Source organism: Stegastes partitus, unplaced genomic scaffold (genome assembly GCF_000690725.1).
Source record: "Stegastes partitus isolate 25-593 unplaced genomic scaffold, Stegastes_partitus-1.0.2 Scaffold2452, whole genome shotgun sequence".
Taxonomy (NCBI): Eukaryota; Metazoa; Chordata; class Actinopteri; family Pomacentridae; genus Stegastes; species Stegastes partitus.
The window spans coordinates 9,609-16,273 of NW_007580183.1; the positions used below are offsets into that span (position 1 = coordinate 9,609).

Genomic DNA, 6,665 nt, shown 5'->3' on the forward strand with positions numbered 1-6,665 from the left:
AGCTTATTGTATGTCGGCCATGATTTATTGCTGAGAAGCAGCAAAGGAGGAAACTGTTTCCTGTCTCTGCATAAACATTCAGAGCTGCTTTCACACAGCCGACAGTCCAGCTGGTTGACCTTCGTCGTCTGAGGCGCAGGAAGATCCGGAGGTAGCACAGCAGAACCAGCAGCAGCGGCAGGCAGTACTGGAAGATGAGCAGCGAGGTGGTGTAGGCCAGGCGGTGTTTGTCCGACGGCCACAGCTCCATGCAGATCAGATGGTCCCTGAGACACAAGCAGAGGCTCTGTTAGAGGGACGGGAGCCTTTCTCAGCTCAGTCCAGGTGGTTCAGCCGGTGAAGGAACCTCCAGCAACTCCAGGTGGGTTCTGGAGGAGGTTCTGGAGGTGCCGGCCAGCTGACACGTCACTGCCTTAAAGGCTTGTTTTATTTGTTCTATTACTGAAAACTTTATGGTTTGAAATTATGGAGCAACTTTGAACAACTAGAACAATACTGGACGTATGAGACCGACTCCAGTCTGCCGTTATTTATATTTATTGTTTTCATTGAGGAACAAATGTTGTCAGAATTTTTGGGGGATTAAAAAAATAAAATTCTTTTACAATAATTAATAGTTTTGGTGCCAAAACTGAACCAAGTAGTTTCGGTTTCTAAAAAAAAAACAAAAAGCCTGAAATGTAAAAAACTCTGTTGTCTTGTATCTACACTGTAAAAAACAAACAAACAAATAAAAACGTTTGTGACTTTCAACGTTTTGAACAACATAATCCTTTTTTTTTCATTTAAATGTTTTGTTAAATTACAGAAAATAATTAGTAAACTTTTACAGATATTTGCTGTTATTTTAAAAAACAGATTTCATATATTAAGGATTAAATAAATGTTATTTTTAAACTCTTATTTTACAGATTTTCTCAGTTTTGTTAAATTACAGATACGATCTGGTAAAAATGGAAAACAAACCATTAATAATTTACATGTTGACCATAAAACAAATGCATTTATCCAAATAGTTATGAATTCTTTTAAACCAGTTAAACTCTGATTTATTGTCCAGATATCTGCTCTTATTTTCACCGTCGTCACAGTTTTCCAGCATCTTTCATGTATTTTTCTGACACTCTTGCTTTTTAATTGATCTTTTTCTTTTTCTCTTTTTTTTGCTCCTCCATCACTTTCATCTCAGATAATCACTTCTCGCTGTGATCTCTGCCGGTTGAAGAATAACAGTTTGGTCTCGTATTAGAGCATCGAGTCACGGTCACTTTATCTCTGCAGCTTTTATCTTCTCCATGATGAAAATTCATCAGCCCACTAATTGTCAGCAGCAGCGGTAAGCGTCTGTTAATTAAAGCCTCGGCGGTGGAATTATGATTAAAATCCTTCAGCGGCTGAACTCGTCTTCATGAGCATCATTCATTACCTCCTCACCGCACAGCGAGACAAATGTCAGGGCGGCAGCGTGAAAAGTTTCCAATCAGCTGCAGCGACGTGTGAAAACTGCACAAGTTCAACAGATGAAACGATGAAGTTGTCGATCTGCAGCCGAGAGCTTCAGAGTCTGAAGCAGCAGATCAGAGAAGATCCTCCTCAGTCAGACGTCTTCTGGTCGGAACTCAGTCACATGTAAAAGCTGAACTACACGTATATGTATTAGAAATATATATATATATATATTCAGAGGTTTTCCTGGTTTCTGTACATATCTGTGTCCAACCTGTTGTTCGTATATAACGAGAGACGTCACCTGGAACCTCATTAAACCACAATGAAACTGATCCTGATGTAATCTGAACTTAATAGTGGATCTTTAAAACTGAAATACTACTTTAAAATCTATATTTTTTGACTGTTTAAACCATATCTTTCTTTGTTCTCTCTGTCTTTTTTCTTTTTACTATTTTTTTTAAATCAATGAATTTAATTTAATTTATTCTTTTATAACGTTTGACTATAAAATTCTACGATTTAAAATGACCAAAATTTGAGAGAAAAATATTTTTTTTGACTGTTTAAACCATAGGGGTTTCTGTTTGTTTGTTTTTACAATTTACTGTCATTTTTCTGTTTGTTTTGTAAAATTACAGATATCTAGTAAAATCAACAACAACAACAAAAAAAGGAAAGAATGTCAACATCAAAAATCTGTATTTTATGAATAGTAATTTATTAATTTAATTTAATTTAATTTAATTTAAGTTAATTTAATTTAATTTAATTTAATCTTTTATCATGTTTTACTGTAAAATTCTACTATTTAAAATGGTCAAAAATTGAGAGAAAAATATATATTTTTTGGAAGAGTGTACAATTATTTTACAGATTTTTCCATTAAAAAAAAAAAAACCCACAAAAAACAAAAACAGCTAATATCTTGTAAAATCACAGAAAAAGTCTTAATTTACATGTTACTTGTATAAAATAAAACAAAAACTAATCGACCAAAACTTTAAATAACATCCAAATCAAATGATATAAAAAATGCATAATTTCTATAAAAAGTATTTTCTGTTTCTAATGTGTGTATTTAAAACTGCTACAAATATATTTATTTTACAGTTTATAGTTTAGTTTTGTTTTATTTTTACCATTTTTAAACATCACATTTCACAGTGGTTTTTTCAGCGTTCTTTGCTCACTGTCGTCTGTATTGGTGTTAACCTGCTAATAACAGACTTGTTGTTGTTACTCTTTATTAATGCTGCTGTATTTGCTGCCTGCAGGTCTGAGTTGTTCAGATGTGCAGGTTTCACTGCAGCCGGATGTGAAACAGTGAAAAACCTCCTGCAGCGCAGCAGAGGTCAGTCTGGGTCGCTCGGTTCTCTGGAAATAATTTATTCTCATCGTGTGTGGGAAGGTTTACTTCGCTGGTTTCAGATTGGATCCAACACTTTGGACTTTGGGGGTGACCCGAGTTTGCAGAAAGTTCAGGAGGAAACAATTTCACGGCAAAGCGAGCAGCATGCGAGCAGCAATGATCAGAAATAAGACGTTCTGACACTTTGACGCAAACGTTTGAAGTCAAGAAGTGACTGATGTGACTTTCAGCCAGAAGAAAACTGGGCCTTCCGTTTAGCTTAACGTTTGGGGTGATTAGCATCTATGCTAAGCTGCAGCTAACACGGCTGGAGGACGAAGCCGATGCTAACGTATCCTAAACACGTCAGGCATCTTGTCAACGTCTGCACCTTTTAGATTGAACGTAGCGGTGCAGCAGAGGAAGCTGGACCTTTGTCTTCAGCAACAGCGCCACCTAGTGGGGTAGACCAACCCAGGAAGTAGCACTTAAAGCTAACTCTGGGTTTCTGGAAACATGGACGACAACGTAGTGTTAGAAACAAATGAATGGGAATCAAGTTTAATCTATTTAAAATAGTTCTGGTGCGTTCAATTGGACGGCTGCCGGAGGTCATTACGTCTTTGTTTCTAGCTAAACCCCGACAAAAACCAAAAACCTCTGCAAACACCCCCCAAAGTAACAATTCTAACTTAAATCATCACAACAGAAACACTGTTTTTACATCTGAACATTAACGTGCCCATGATTCTGTAGCCTGAGTGCCGGTGAGAGGCTCCACCTGGTGGAACAACCAGGTACTACAGCTGGTCTACATGTTCTGACATGCACGACCTTCTTCTTCTGCCTCATTGACTCTTTTTATTCAGACACTAAACAGCAATAAATCGACTGACGGTTAATCATTGACATTCCTGGTATTAACTCTGATCTACTGTCCGATATCACAGATTCTGGATCAGTGACATGATGAGAAATAACAGAGAAAGTTTCAGGTTTTGATCTTGAATAGTTCCTCAGATGTTGTCCTTCAAACAGCCTCAGATTTAAATGTGACAAAAAACCTGCCGAGAGTGAGTTTATGAAAAGTGCTCATATATCCAGCTAACGCTTCACAGCCACCTTAAAAATCAGTTTTTTATGCGATAAAGATTTGAGTCACATCAGAGACGATCAGGAGAAACTGTTTTACATATTTGATGATTGATGCTGTAACGGTGCTTTTATTGTGAAGGAGTTCCAGGAAACACGCCGCTCACCTGAAGGGGTTGGCGGGCAGGCTGATGTTCTGGAACGGGTCGTTGGTGAGGATGTTGAAGGACAGGAAGGGCAGCGAGATGAAGCAGGCCACCAGCCAGGTGAGCCCCACGGCCAGGTAGGAGTGTCCGGCCGCCGGCGACCAGCCGGTGGGGTGGAGGATCAGCTGGTGGCGCTCCAGAGCGATGAGCACCAGGGAGAAGATGGACACCGTCACCGACATGCACTGGACGAACGGAGTCACCTGCACAGGTACACACAGCATATACCTGAGAGTGCTACACCATCACACAGGCTGACATGAGCCTTTACCCAGAATGCACTTTGCAAAGTTGTGCTTTGCCCCATATCATGATGCTGCCACCGCCGTGCTTCACTGTGGTAGTCCTGGTCAGAAGAGACACAAAACCAGCTGTGAACGTTTACCCAGAATGCACTTTGCAAAGTTTCCTCTGGTGAATGATCAGAACCAGAACCACATCCAGGGTACCAGTGATTGTTTCTATGACTCAAAGCCATAGACGTTAAACTGCTACCACGGTGAGACATCCCATAATACTGATGCTACCAGCTGCTGACATGGTGATTAAAAACGGCCAAAAACTACCCGAAAGTGTTCAAAATTACACAGAAGATGTTCAGAAGTTACTCAAAAATGGTCCAAATTTACTTCAAATTTGTTCAGAAGAAAATTTTAAAAAATTTAAATGATTTTAAATGATTCAATATCTTCCAAAATTTGCCAAATTAACAAAATTCACTCCACAATGACCCAAAAAGGCTTAAAATTTAGTTCAAAATGGTCCAGATTGATTCAAAACGTCTCAAAGTTTTTCAAAATAACATAAAATGTGTTCTCAAATCTCAGCGACTCTTTTCCTGAAATGACTCAAAATTCTTCAAATGATCCAAAAAAACTTGAAATTTGTTCAGAATGACACAAACTTTGTGTTTTTTTATGATTCATAATCGTCCAAAACTATTTAAACTTTGATTTAAAAAGGTTCAAAATGACTTAAAATCTGTTCGAAATGACGTGAAAATTATTTTCTAAAAAAGAAGAAAACAGAACCAGTGTTCAGCCTGAGACACCTGGATGGATGTAGAACTGATCTGGTGTCAGGTTCTAGCAGAACCCAGATGTGTTCTTCCTCCTACATGTCATGTGTCTATCTGCTGTACTGATGAAGTTCTGAGGAGGTTCTGGGGAGCTTTAATCAGATTCAGTGGTTCTATTGTGAGCTTCCTGCTTTCAGTTCTTCCTTAATGACCACAAAGAATGAATCAAACTTTCCTTCTGTCACAGATTCTGCCGGTTCTCCTCGAGGGCCCAATTTGTGGCTCCGACTGTTGTTTCTGTAATTGGGGCTCCGGACGCTGAGGCCACGGATCGGGTCCACGGTGTCACCGGTCGGCAGCAATTTAGCTAATTGGGAACCAGCTGTGCAAATTGAGGAAACTGGTTTGGACTCGTGCATCATTATGCTGCTGCTGATGGACCAGAACCAGCTGATGGAACAGAACCAGGAAGTGAAGCTGCTGCTGACGGACCAGAACCAGCTGATGGAACAGAACCAGGAGGTGAAGCTACTGCTGATGGAACAGAACCAGCTGATGGACCAGAACCAGCTAATGGAACAGAACCAGGAGGTGAAGCTACTGCTGACGGAACAGAACCTGCCATCGTGTGCTGCATGCTCCTAGTCTGTCAGGAACCCGCCCTGCGGTTCTGGTTGACTGGGTCGTACTACGGGACACGTGCAGCTCGTTGTTCTCGGTCTGCTCCAGGATTTGGGTGAAGCTTCAGCTCAGCGCCTGCAGCTCTGTAATGAATCCAAATGGATGCGTTTAATTAGCGCTCCGGTCCAGTAGAGGCGGGTGGGAACAGCAGCAGCCTGCAGGGTTCTGGAACAAGACGTTCTAATATTTACTCTGCCTGTGATGCACTGAAGACATTCAGGGTTTATTCAAACAGAATCCACTAAATGTGATCAGAGCTGAACCCTGACCTCCTCAGAACCATCTGACCTACAGCACATACAGGAGGAAGAACACGTCTGAGTTCTGGTAGAACCTGACACCAGGTCAGTTCATCCAGGTGTCTCCGTCTGAACACTGGACCCGGTTTCATTTCCTCTCTACAGATTGAGACTCCTTTTCAGGGTTCAGTGTCTCCAGAAATAAAACTCCAGCAGCCGCAGAACTCAGACAGAACTCAGACAGAACTCAGACAGAACAGGTCTCATCTTGAAAATGTAAAAAAGTGCACAATGTCTATCCAGGCTGGTGCTGGTCCAGAACGTTCCTCTCAGTGTCTGTCTATGGATGGATCCATGGTTCTACTAGAATCCAGTCTCTGGTCACATTCCAACTGCTGAGGCTGTAACATCAGCAGAACCTGATGTGGTGAAGTTGGATCAGACAAGGTTCTGGTTTTTAGACTAAATGTTGATGTGGATCATTGGTAGGAACCAGAACCTGGAGTTCACAGGTTCTAGATGTTGGTTCTGGATGTGCAGAGTTACAGGATGCTTCATGTTGACTTCATGTGGAAATAGTTTTAGTCTGGTTAAAGTACTGCAGTCTGTCTGTGGCAGTTTTAGGTCCG

At 40.6% G+C, this 6,665-nt stretch overlaps 1 pseudogene; it reads right to left on the minus strand.

Annotated features, from left to right (window-relative positions):
• LOC103375052 (neuropeptide Y receptor type 1-like) overlaps nt 1-6,665 on the minus strand; it is a 9,521-nt pseudogene that overhangs the window by 1,617 nt on the left and 1,239 nt on the right.